General features: G+C 42.1%; 1 protein-coding gene and 1 long non-coding RNA gene across 5 annotated transcripts in view; one reads left to right on the plus strand and one right to left on the minus strand.

Annotated features, from left to right (window-relative positions):
• The window catches only part of LOC115835114, a 32,001-nt gene that overhangs the window by 12,390 nt on the left and 6,132 nt on the right, over window positions 1-13,479 (minus strand). Inside the window, exon 2 of the long non-coding RNA XR_004030035.1 lies at window positions 1,115-1,276. This is a non-coding gene — a long non-coding RNA (uncharacterized LOC115835114). The remainder of the gene's footprint in view (window positions 1-1,114; window positions 1,277-13,479) is intronic.
• Window positions 1-13,479, plus strand: part of EXD2 (exonuclease 3'-5' domain containing 2) — a 47,351-nt gene that overhangs the window by 3,533 nt on the left and 30,339 nt on the right. The window contains exon 2 of one of the 4 annotated variants that reach the window (XM_030812523.1): window positions 8,941-9,024. The exons of the other annotated variants lie outside the window; for them this stretch is intronic. The gene's annotated coding sequence lies outside the window, so the exon portion shown is untranslated. The remainder of the gene's footprint in view (window positions 1-8,940; window positions 9,025-13,479) is intronic. 4 annotated transcript variants of the gene reach the window in all.

A 13,479-nucleotide genomic window follows, 5' to 3' on the forward strand; every position in this document is an offset into this window, starting at 1 on the left:
TCTTTTAAGAGATGGGAGCCGGGCACGGTGGCTCACGCCTGTAATCCCAGCACTTTGGGTGGCTGAGGCAGGCGGATCACCAGGTCAAGAGTTCGAGACCAGCCTGACCAACATGGTGAAACCCCGTCTCTACTAAAAATACAAAAATTAGCCGGGCATGGTGGTGTGCGCCTGTAATCCCAGCTACTCAGGAGGCTGAGGCAGGAAAATCACTTGAACCCAGGAGGCGGAGGTTGCAGTGAGCTGAAATTGTGCCACTGCACTCCAGCCTGGGTAACAGAGCAAGACTCCGTCTCAAAACAAAAAAGAGAGATGAGGTCTCACTCTGTCACTCAGCTGGAGTGCAGTGGCAGCCTTGACCTCCTGGGCTCAAGTGATCCTCCTGCCTCAGCCCCTGAAGTAGCTGGGAATACAGGTGTGGACCACCACACTGGCTAATTTTTGTATTATTTATAGAGATGAAGTTTCACCATGTTGCGCAGGCTGGTCTTGAACTCCTGGGTTCAAGTGACCCACCCACCTTGGCCTTCCAAAATGCTGGGATTACAGGTGTGAACCACCACACACAGCCCCAAATCATTTTTTAATGGCTTTATTGAGATGTAATTCACACACCATACAATTCTTCAAAGTGTACAATTTAATGATTTTAGTATATTCATAGAGTTGTGCAAACATCACCATAGTCTAATTTTAGAACATTTTTATCACCCCAAAAAGAAACCCATACCAATTAGCAGTCACTCCTTATCCCTGACTCCCCTGAGACCCCAGCTGTAGGCAACCACTAATATTTATGTCTTTCTAGATCTGGGTGTTTTGTGTAAAAGGAATCATATAATGTGTGGTCTTTTGTGACTGGCTGCTTTAACTTAGGATAATGTACTGAAGATTCTTCCATGCTATAGCATGTTTCAGTACTGCATTCTTTTTATTACTGAATGAAATTTCATCCTATGGTATATTTGTTTTGTAGGGCTGTGGTCAAAGTAACACAAACTGCTGACTTAAAACAACCGAGGTTTATTCTCTTGCAGTTAAGGAAGCTAGAAGTTCAAAATTAAGGTGTTAGCAGGGTTGTGCTCTTCCTGAAGGCTCTAGGGGAGAATCCTACCTTGCCTCTTCTAGTTTCTGGTGGTTGTCGGCAATCCTTGGCATTTCTTGGTTTGCAGTTGCACAACTCCAGTGTCTGCCTCTGTCTTCAAATGGTCACCTTCCCTGTGTGTCTGTCTGCACATTAGATTCGCTCAGTGTAAGCCTGTTTCTTCTCCTCCTCCTGTAAGGACACAAGTCATAGTTGATTAAGGGCCCACCCTACTTCAGTATGACCTCATGTTAACTTGATTACATCTGCAAAGACCCTATTTTCAAATAAGGTCACATTCACAGGTACTGGGGGTTAGACCGTCAACATACCTTTTTGGGGAATACAATTCAACTCATAACATACGGATATGCTACATTTTATTTATCTGTTCATCAACTAATTGACATTTGGGTTGTTTCCACTTTTGGGCTATTATGAATAGCTATGAACTTTAGTACGGGCATGTGTTTTCATTTCCCGTGGGTATATACCTGCCAGTGGCATTGGTAGGTTATGTAACTGCCAGACTGTGTTCCAGAGCAGCTGTACCATTTGACATTCCCACCAACAATGCATGAGATTTCTAATTTCTCCACATATTGCCAGCACTTTTTTTTTTTTTTTTTTTTTGAGAGACAGGGTCTTACTCTGTTGACCAGGCTGGAGTGCAGTGAAGTGATCAAAGCTTACTGCAGCCTTAAACTCCTGAGCTCAAGCAATCCTCCTGCCTTAGCCTCCCAAGTAGCTAAGTCTATAGGCACACTACCACTCCTGGCTGATTAATTTTTTTTTGAGGCAGGGTCTCACTATGTTGCCCAGGCTGGTCTCAAATTCCTGGCCTCAAGTGATCCTCCCACCTTGGATCAAAGTGCTGGAATTACAGGTGTGCATCACCATACTTGGCCTTATTTGTTTTTTGAATAGAACCATCCTACTCGGTGTAAAGTGGTATCTGATTGTGGTTTGGATTTGCATTTCCCTAACAGCTCATGATACTGAACATCTTTTCAAGTGCTTATTGGCCATTTGTATACCCTCTATCAGGAAATGCATATTCAGTTAGCTGGACTTGTCTGTTCAGTTAGCACACTTGTAGTCAAGAGGCTGAGGCAGAAGGATCACTTGAGCCCAGGAGTTTGAGGCTGTCGTGAGCTATGATTGCACCACTGCACTGCAGCCTGGGCAACAGAGCCAGATTTCGTCTTTAAAAAATATATTAAAAAATAAAGAACAGAAATACCTATTCAGATTCTTAGCCAGTTTTTAAATTGGTTTGTCTTTTTATTATTTGGTGGTAAGGGATTTTTGTATATTCTAGATACACACCCTTCCCAGATACATGATTTATAAATATTTTTTCCCATTTTGTGGGTTGTCTTTTCACTTTCTCGATGGTCGATTCATTCTTTTTTTTTTTTTTTGTAATTTCAACTTTTATTTTAAATTCAGGGGGTACATGTGCAGGTTTGTTACATGGGTATATTATGTTATGCCGGAGTTTGGGGTATGGATGAGTCCTTCACTCAGGTACTGGGTATAGGTAGTTTTTCAGCCTGTGGCCCCCTTCCCTGTCTTCCCCTCCCCTCTAGTAGTCCCCAGTGTCTGTTGTTCCTGTCTTTATGTCCATGTGTACTGGGTGTTTAGCTGCACTTACAAGTGAGAACACACAGTATTTGGTTTTCTGTTCCTGCATTAATTCACTCAGGTCGTGGCCTCCAGCTGATCCATGTTGCTGCATCCATTTTTCTCATCTGCCCACAGTCAATTCATTCTTTAAAAAGTTTTTTAAAATGAAGTTTGTATTGAATTTACATATTATTTTGAGTATTTCTATAAAACAATCTTTTCTTCTTATCAAAAATAGGATAATTATAGTACCTCCCACATAGGGTTATTGAAAGGATTAAATGAATACTTTAACATGAGTATATATGTACATGTAAAGTGCCTGGCACATGATCGGTCCTGTTTGACAGCTGCTATCATACATCTCCACTCTTCCGGTCTTCTAGATCTTCACTAAAGTTTTCTGTTTCTCTTTGTATTGGTCTGACACATTTCTTGTTGAATTCTTTCCTAGACTTGTGTATGTGATTATGTGGTTTTTAAATGTAGTTTTAAAATAGTATACAGGTATATTGCTATTATGAATGAGATTTTTCACATTTTTGTAATAGGTTTGGAAAGCTATTGATTTTATACTCATCAGACTTTCTGAATTATCATATAATTTCTAAAAGTTGGTTGATGACTTTGTTGTTTTTCCAGGTGGTTGTAATGCAGTCATTCTGTTTAGGAGCTGTGGTTCTTTTTCATTCTACTTTCCTCTGCCATAATTTGAGTATTCTTTGCCTCTCAGCTCTGCTTTATGAGCTTCTAACAGGTCTCTCTGCCTACAGCCTTGCCCTCCTCCAGGCTAGCACCCACATTAGTACCATGGTGGTCTCATCCTGTCACTCTCCTTATAAGTCTGTTATTTGCTCTCCAGTGTCCTGTAGGATAATGCATGGCCCCCTCATGACTTTTCCTGTATCTACTCATTCCAGCATCGTCTCTATTTCCTTACTTGCACGTTATATTTTAGCACAGTAGTGTCCATTAGAAGTAGAATGTGAGCCCCAATTTAACATTTTCTGGTAGCCACATGAAAGATATAAAAAGAAACAAGGTGAATGTAGTAACGGCATCACTTAATGAGGATCTGTTGTGCGAAATGTGTCATTTTATGAACACGATAGAGCATACTTACACAAACCTAGATGGCATAGCTGACACACACCTAGGCTGTATGGTATAGCTTATTGCTCCTAGACTATAGACCTATATGGCATGTTACTGTACTGAGTCCTGTAGGCAGTTGTAACACAGTGGTATTTGTGTATCTAAACATACCTAAGCATAAAAGTACAGTAAAAATGTGGTATAAAAGATAAACAGTGGGCCGGGCATGGTGGCTCACGCCTATAATCCCAGTACTTTGGGAGGCTGAGGCAGGCAGATCACCTGAGGTCAGAAGTTCGAGACCAGCCTGGCCAACATGGTGAAACCCCGTCTCTACTAAAAATTTAAAAAATAGCTTTGTCTGGTGGCACGCGCCTGTAGCCCTGGCTACTCAGGAGGCTGAGGCAGGAGAATCGCTCGAACTCGGGAGGCAGAGTTTGCAGTGAGCCGAGATCACGCCACTGCACACCAGCCTAGGCAACAGAGCGAGACTCCGTCTCAAGAAAAGATAAACAGTGTTACACTTATGTAGGATATCAACCATGCATGGAGCTTGCAGGACTGGAAGTTGCTCTGCGTGAACCTGTGAGTGAGTGGTGGGTGAATGTGAAGGCCTAGGACATGACTGTACACTACTTTAGATCTTATAAACACATGTGTATTTAGGCTACACTCAAATTATTTAAAAAATTTTTTGCAATAATAAATTAACCTTAGTTTACTGTAACTTTTTTACTTTATAAACTTTTTAATTGTTTTAACTCTTTGACTTGTAATAACACTCAGCTTAAGACAAATATGTTGTACAGCTGTATAAAAATGTTTATAAGCTCTTTTCGACTTAAAATTGTTTTTTTTTTTTTTACCTTTTTAACTTTTTTGTAAAAAACTAAGACACAAACACACACATTCATGTTAGCTTAGACATACACAGAGTCAGGATCATCAATATCACTGTCTTCCACCTCCACCTTGTCTCACTGGAAAGTCTTCAGGGGCAATAACAGGCATGGAGCTGTCATCTATGATAACAATGCCTTCTGGAATAACTTCTGAAGGACCTGCCTGAGGTTACTTTACAGTTAATTTTTTTTACAAGTAGAAGGAGTACACCGTAAAATAAAAAATATGGTAAATACATAAACCAGTAACGTAGTCGTTTATTGTCATTATCAAGTATGTGTACTATACATAATTGCATGTGCTGAACTTTTATATGACTGGCTGTGCTGTAGGTTCGTTAACTCCAGCATAATTACATACATTTGTGAGTAACGCATTGTGCAGCAACGTTAGGACGGTTAGGATGGCTATGATGTCACTAGGCAATAGGAATTTTTCTGCACCATTGTAATCTTATAATTTTGTAGAACTATTGTATGTGTGGTCTGTTGTTGACCGAAACGTTGTTATACAGCACATGACTATATTTAACCCAGTATATTCCAAACATTATTTCAACATAAATATTAAAAAATCAATTTGTAATTCATAGTGATAGAAGGTATAATAGGGCTTATCAGGGGTTAGAAGAGAATGGGAATTCTTGTTGAATTACAGTTTCTATTTGCAAGGATGAAGTTGTTCTGGAAATGGGTGATGGTGATGATTGCACAGCAGTGTGAATGTACTTATTGTCATTGAATTGTACACTTGAAAATGGCTAAAATGGGCCAGGCGTGGTGGCTCAGGCCTGTAATCCCAGCACTTTGGGAGGCCGAGTCTAGAGGATCACTTGAGCTCACAAGTTTGAGACCAGCCTGGGCAACATTGCGAAACCCCATCTCTACAAAAATAATACAAAAAGAAAAAATTACCAGGCATCGTGGGGACTACCTGTAGTCCTAGCTACTTGGGAGGCTAAGATAGGAGGATGGCTTGAGCTCAGGAGGTGGAGGTTGCAGTGAGCCAAGATTGCGCCACTGCACTCCAGCCTCTGCGATAGAGCCAGACCTTGTCTCAAAAAAAAAAAAGGCTAAAATGGTAAATGTTATGTTATATATATTTTACCACAATAAAGAAGTCACCGTAAAAATCAGTATGAGGCCAGGCATGGTGGCCCACGCCTGTGATCTCAGCACTTTGGGAGGCCGAGGTGGGTGGATCACCTGAGGTCAGGAGTTCGAGACCAGCCTGGCCAACATGGTGAAGCCCCGCGTCTACTAAAAATACAAAAATTAGCCAGGTATGGTGGCGGGCACCTGTAGTCCTAGCTACTTGGGAGGCTGAGGCAGGAGAATTGCTTGAACTCGGGAGGCAGAAGTTTCAGTGAGCTGAGATCGTGCCATTGCACTCCAGCCGTAGTGACGAGCAAAACTCCCATCTCAAAAAAAAAAAAAAATCAGTATGGAAATTATAAAAAGTTTACATTTTTTTTTGTAGTAAGTATTCAAAAATTTGGTGTATATTTTACATGTATAGTACATCTTACGTTGGTTTTTTGTTTGTTTTTGTTTTTGTGATGGAGTCTTACTCTGTCCCCCATGCTGGAGTGCAGTGGTACGATCTCAGCTCACTGCAACCTCTGCCTCCTGGGTTCAAGTGATTCTCATGCCTCAGCCTCTTGAGTAACTGGGGCTACAAGCACACGCCACCATGCCTGGCTAATTTTTGAATTTTTATTAAAGATGGGGTTTCACCTTGTTGATATCAGGTGATCCTCCCACCTTGGCCTCCCAAAGTACTGGGATTACAGGCGTGAGCCACTGCGCCTGTCTACATTTTACATTTGTTTAAATGTTTCACCTACCCTGTGGTGCTTCCTGCCCTTCCCATTTGTGCACAAGCTATTCCCTCCACTTGCAGTGCCCTCCTCCTGTCTGGCTCCTGCACCTGGAGAACTCTTGCTCCTGTTTGAATGCCGGTCTCAGACACCATCTCTCTCAGCAAGTGTTTTCTCTCTTTTTTTTTTTTTTTTTTTGAGACAGAGTCTTGCTCTTTTGCCCAGGCTGGAGTGCAGTGGTGCGATCTCGGCTCACTGCAAGCTCCACCTCCCGGGATCAAGTGATTCTCCTGCCTCAGCCTCCTGAGTAACTGGGACTGCAGGCACACACCACCACACCCAGCTAATTTTTGTAATCTTAGTAGAGATGGGGTTTCACCATATTGGTCAGCTGGTCTTGAACTCCTGACCTCAGGTGGTCCACCTGCCTCAGCCTCCCAAAGTGCTGGGATTACAGGTGTGAGCCACCGCACGCAGCCATGTTTTCTCTTAATAATACCCCAACTCGGCTAGGTGTGGTGGTTTATGCCTGTAATCCTAGCACTTTGGGAGGTTGATGTGGGCAGATCGCTTGAGCTCAGTTCAAGACCAGCCTGGGCAAACTGGCGAAACCCCATTTCTGCCAAAAATATAAAATATCAGCTGGGGTGTTGGAGCTCAGGAGTTTGAGACCAGCCTGGGCAACCTGGCAAAACCCCATTTCTACCAAAAATATAAAATATTAGTTGGGGTGCTGTCATGTGCCTGTGGTTGGTCCTAGCTACTTGGGGGGTTGAGGTGGGAGGATCACCAAGAGGTCAAGGGTGCAGTGAGCTGAGATCGTGCCATGGCACTCCAGCCTGGGTGACAAAGTGAGGCCCTGTCTCAAAAAAAAAAATGAAATAAAAACAATATCCCCACTCTTTCCTCAAGTCCAAGCCATTTGTGTACTTGTATGTGCTTCACTTGTTAGTGTTATCTCACTCTTTGCAACTTGTTCATTACGTGTATTTTTCCTTGGCTAAATCATGAATTTTTCGAAGGCAGTTTGTACCTTTCGACTCTTTTTACCCAGGGTCTATCAGTGTCTGACTTATATAATGTGTTGTGTAAAAGTTTACGGAATTAATCCCTTGGCTGGAAAAGAAAAAAAACACGCAGTTCATAAAACATCTCCAAATAAAAATGAATTAATAAAAGCGTATGTTAGGAGATGTTATTTTCTCTAAAACAAATATTCAGTTTTGTATATAAAATTATGTTTAAGTTGAGAGGGAAGCATGATCAAGATGCAAATTGGCCTCAATAGATGAAACATTTGGCCGAAACAGACAAGATGAAATTTAGAAGAAGGATTTTTGATTTAAGTACAAAATATAAATTACAAATATATAAAATGGAGAACTTGATTTGGCATCAGTGAATTTTAATTTACTACAAGCTTTATATGACCCAACAATGAGATTCTGTTACTAAAAAATATATCATTTCATACAGCATTAATATAGGGTCCAGCTGCTGGGAAGTAATAATATCACTGTAGCCTGCATCAGTTAGACCGTGTCTCAAGTTTGTTTGTTTGTTTGTTTGAGACAGGGTCTCACGCCTGTCGCCTAGACTGGACTGCAGTGGCGTGATCACAGCTCACTGTAGCCTTGACTTACCAGGCTCAGGTGATTCTCCCACCTCAGCCTCCTCAGTAGCTGGGGCTATAGGTGCGTGCCACCATGCCTGGATAATTTTTTGTAAATTTTTTTTTTTTTTTTTTTTAAGTAGAGATGGGATTTCGCCGTGTTGCCCTGGGTAGTCTTGAACTCCTGGGCTCAAGCAGTCCACCTACCGCAGCCTCCCAAAGTGCTGGGATTACAGGCCTGAGCCATCATGCCTGGCCTCAAGTATTGTGTATAGACCTGAATGCCACATTTGAAGAGATACATTAACAAACTTGGGACTGTGCAGAAGGCCTTGGCCAGGAGAGTCTATAAGCCAGGTCACAGGAAGACTATAAGGGGAGTCTCAGAGCTCTCTTCACATATTTAACAGGCTTTAAGGAGGGAGTAAACACTTGTCATTGCAGAGGCTATCAAAGAGGGCAATTTTTAAGTAGGCAGCTTTTACAGCACGCAAGGACTTTCAACAAAACCTGCCTCTGAAGGTGATAAACTCGGTTACTGGGTATTCGGTCAGAGACTAGGTCATGATCTGTCGGGATTATCATGGAAAGGATTCTTGAATTGGGTGGGAGCTGAACTTGACTCCAAAATTTTAACTCTGATTTTTTTATTTCCTTTAATAGAAGTTCTGTGGTTTTGTAGTAATAGCTAACATTTATAGAATCCTAATGTTCCAGTCAATATACTAGGTGAATTTTATTGATCATTTTACTTAAGCCTCACAGTAATCCTACATAATAGGTGTTCCTATTTCACAGATGAGGAGACTGTCCTTCCTGTTTCACAGATGAGGAAACTGAGGCCTAGAGAAGTTTGGCAAATTGCCTAAGTTCCTACAGCTAGTGAGTAACAGAGGCTGGATTTAAACCTAGGCTATTTGATGTTAGGGCTTGTGTTGTCTACCGTATACTACATTCCAAACACTTTATACATAATCATTTAACTCATTACAGTGTGATTTATTCCAAGAATATGATTATGTGTTTTGTCAGGTGGGATTGCCTATCTCTAAAGAGCACCAGTTTAAAAAGAGTGTATTTTTCTAATTACAAATATGTACATATTCGTATAAAATTTGAAAAATAAAAATTGTTCATAATCCTACTATCATTAGGTAGCCATTGATATTTAGCCGGGCATATGGCTCACACCTATAACCCGAGCACTTTGGGAGGGTGAGACAGGAGGATTACTTGAGCCTAGGAGTTTGAGACCAGCCTGGGCAACATAGTGAGACCCACATCTCTACTAGAAATCAAAAAATGTGGTGAGCATGGTGGTGTGCACCTGTACCCCAGGCTACTCAGGAGGCTGAAGTGGGAGCCCAGGAGGTTGAGGCTGCAGTGAGCCGTGATTGTGCTACTGCAGTCTAGCCTGGGCAACAGAGTGAGACTCTGTCTTTAAAAAAAAAAAAAAGTTTTATGTTCAATTAATTTATATAAAAAACTTAATGACAGATTGTTTCACTCATGAGATTTAGAGAGGGATTGAAAAGCTTGGATCCCAGAGTAAACTGTTACCAAAGTTTGATTTTTCTTCTGACTCCCAACCCAGTACTGAACCGTACTACCTCTTTATAACATTAAGCCTTGATAAGGGGAAAAACTTTTTTTCATTTGAATAAACAGAATGTTGTAATCTGGTGATTGAATTAGAGACATTTATCATACAAATGTCAACATATGATACCTTGAGCTGAATTTCTTTTTTTGAGACGGAGTCTCGCTCTGTTGCCCAGGCTGGAGTGCAGTGGCGCGATCTCGGCTCACTGCAAGCTCCGCCTCCTGGGTTCACGCCATTCTCCTGCCTCAGCCTCTCTGAGTAGCTGGGACTACAGGCGCCCGCCACCACGCTCGGCTAATTTTTTTTGTATTTTTAGTAGAGACAGGGTTTCACCGTGGTCTCGATCTCCTGACCTCGTGATCCACCCGCCTCGGCCTCCCGAAGTGCTGGGATTACAAGCGTGAGCCACCGCGCCCGGCCGAGCTGAATTTCATTCATTCAGTAAATATTTACTGAGTATCATCAGCTCCGTGCTAGTCACTGGGGATATGGTGGTAACAAAGCCAGTTAAGGTTCCTGTTCTCATGGACAGAGAATGAATGAACCAACAGTCACACTTTAATCATTCAGGCCAATAGGCTGTTTCTAGTTTTTGGCTGTTACAAACAAGTAACTGCTATGAACATGCTTATATGAGTCTTTTTGTGAATAGATTTAATTTATCCAGCTTGGGACTCAGAGAATAGTACCAAATCTGACCCCCTTCATACATTCCAAATCTTTGTTCCATGAATATTGGAGTTTCTCAGTCCATTCCCCATGTCTCTGCTTTGTTGTGTATTCTTTCTGTTTTAAAAATTTTTTTTAGTAAAGATGGGATCTCATGATGTTACCCAGGTTGGTCTTGAACTCCTGGGCTCAAGTGATCCTCCCTCCTCAGCCTCCCAAAGTGTTGAGATTACAGGCGTGAGCCACTGTGCCCAGCCTCAGTATGTTTTCTACCTCTTTATCTGTCTACTACATTCTGGTGACTTCCTCAGATTTTTTTCTTCAATTCATTACCTCTCTCTGTATGTCTGGTCTACATTTTAACCTGTCTATTGAGTATTGAGTTTTTAAAAATTTTTAATAAATATTTTTCATATCTAGAATGTATATATTTTTGTCTTTGTTTTGGTTATTTTCATGAATCTCTCTGAATATCCTTTAAAGTCCTTTTCAGATCTCAAGTATAGAAATCTTTGTTTGATGGCTCTATGCACTATTTTTATTGGCTTTAGGATTTTGTTTTGTTGTGATTCATAGTGAGCCCCCTTCTAGGGACTGATCTTCCTTGGTAGTCCTGTATGTTTCCTATGTGGGGTGTGGTGTGTGTGTGTGTGTGTGTGTGTGTGTGTGTGTGTGTGTTATGATAGACTCTGCCTGGTTCCAATAGAATTTACCAGTTCTGAACCAGTTTAAATTCAATTTCTTGGCTTAGGATTCCCTTTTATGAGGATAATGTGAACTTGGGCCTTGTATCTGCTTGAGCCATACAGAAGTGTAGGCTTGAGGATTTGTCTTTTATTTTTTAATTTATTTTTTACTTTTTTTTTTTTTTGAGACATAGTCTCACTCTGTTGCCCAGGTTGGAGTACAGTGGCATGATCTTGGCTCACTGTGATCTCCACCTCCCAGGTTCTAGTGATTCTCGTGCCTCAGCCTCTGGAGTAGCTGGGATTACAGGCATGCACCACCACACCTGGCTAATTTTTGTGTTTTTAGTAGAGAGATGGGGTTTCACTATGTTGGCCAGGCTGATCTCGAACTCCTGGACTCAAGCTGTCTGCCCGCCTTGGCCTCCCAAAGTGCTGGGATTACAGGTGTGAGCCACTGCACCCAGCTGAGGATTTTTCCTCTTTCAAGGGACACTGTTCATGCCTTTAGCCTGGGGCAGGTAGCTTGCCCAGGCCAAGGTGGGTAAATACTTCTGGTTTGTGGATAGGGTGGCACTCCCCTGGATTCCAGCTGTTTCTTGGGCCTGTGGCCTAGAGTTCTGCCTCTGGGTTGCTGATATACTCCAGCGCTGGGGCTGGCATAAGTTCTGGTCTCTGCGCAGCTTCATCTCACACCCACCCACTTTTTTTTTTTTTTTTTTTGAGACAGGGTCTCACTCTGTCACCCAGGCTAGAGTGCAGTGTACACCATCACAGCTCCCTGTAGCCTTGAACTCCCTGGCTCAAGCTATCCTCCCACCTCAGGCCCCCCAAGTAGCTGATACTTCAGGCATTTGCCACCACATTCAGCTATTTTTTGTATTTTTGGTGTAGACAGGGTTTCACCATGTTGCCCAGGCTGATCTCAAACTCCTAGGCTCAAGCCATCCACCTGCCTTGGCCTCCCAAAGTGCTGGGATTACAGGCATGAGCCACTGCACCCAGCTTTTGACCCATTTTGGGTTTCCTCCTCCCTTTCTGGCACCTGATGATTTCTTTCTTTCTTTTGGGGGCTTAACTGTGTTTTACATTTTTCTCTTTTCAGTGGTTTCTCCAGCATTTGCATTGTTTAGAGTGGAAAAGGGAAGGACTTTTATGTCTTCTCAGATTACCTTAATCAGAAGTTTCTTTACACAAGTTATTTAATATCATTAAGCCTCAGTTTCCCCTTCAATAAAAGCACTGGAGAAAATACATACAAAATTCTTAGCACAGTTTCTGGAATAAAGTAAATGCTTTTAAAACAGCATAGCTATTACCACTTTTCATTATTACTGTAATAATTGTTATGATTCAGTTTTTCTTCTCTAATACATATCTCTATAGGCATGATTATAATCCAGAAGTTGTTGTAAATATGAAATTTTTTTTTTGGGCCAGTGCAGTGGCTCACACCTATAATCACAGCACTTTGGGAGGCTGAGGCAGGTGAATCACTTGAGGTCAGGAGTTCAAGACCAGCCTGGCCAACATGGTGAAACCCTGTCTCTACTAAAAATACACAAATTAGCTGGGTATGGTGGCACACCCCTGTAGTCCCAGCTGCTTGGGAGGCTGAGGCAGAAGAATCGCTTGAACCCAGGAGGCGGAGGCTGCAGTGAGCCGAAATCACGCCACTGCACTCAGGTCTGGGCGACAGCGAGAGACTCCATCTAATAAAAAAAAAAAATTTAAAGTTATTGATGAAACTTTTAAAAAGTAACAAAAACCATACACATTCAGTGGGAAACCTTCAGCCATAGAGAAGTGTAGGCAGGGTGAGGCTGATTGCTCTGTCTTTGGGCAATTTAGCTTTTAGGCCAGAGGCCACAGGTGGGTAGCCTGGTGTATGCCTAGGGTGTTTTTGTTTGGCTGGCACAATATTTTTTTAAACTGTAAATTTATTGCCAGCATTTTAAAATGGTGACATTTCATGTAAAATTCAGATACCTGACTTATCTTAAACAAGCAAAGTATTTGACCACACTGGGCCTTCTTCCTGCACAGGATCATCAGCTTGTGCCGAATGGTTGCTGCCCCATGTTTTCTCCCTGGCCCTGAGACCAAAGGCCATTTACTTTTTTTTTTTTTTCTGAGACAGAGTCTTACTTTTATCGCCCAGGCTGGAGTGCAGTGGCGCAGTTTCGGCTCACTAAAACCTCTGCCTCCCAAGTTCCAGCGATTCTCCTGCCTCAGCCTCCCGAGTAGCTGGTATTACAGGTGCCTGCCACCACAACCGGCTAATTTTTGTATTTTTAGTAGAGATGGGGTTTCACCATGTTAGCCAGGCTGGTCTCGAACTCCTGACCTCAGGTGATCCACCTACCTTGGCCTCGCAAA

The sequence above is a fragment of the Nomascus leucogenys genome, chromosome 1a (genome assembly GCF_006542625.1).
Source record: "Nomascus leucogenys isolate Asia chromosome 1a, Asia_NLE_v1, whole genome shotgun sequence".
Lineage (NCBI taxonomy): Eukaryota > Metazoa > Chordata > Mammalia > Primates > Hylobatidae > Nomascus > Nomascus leucogenys.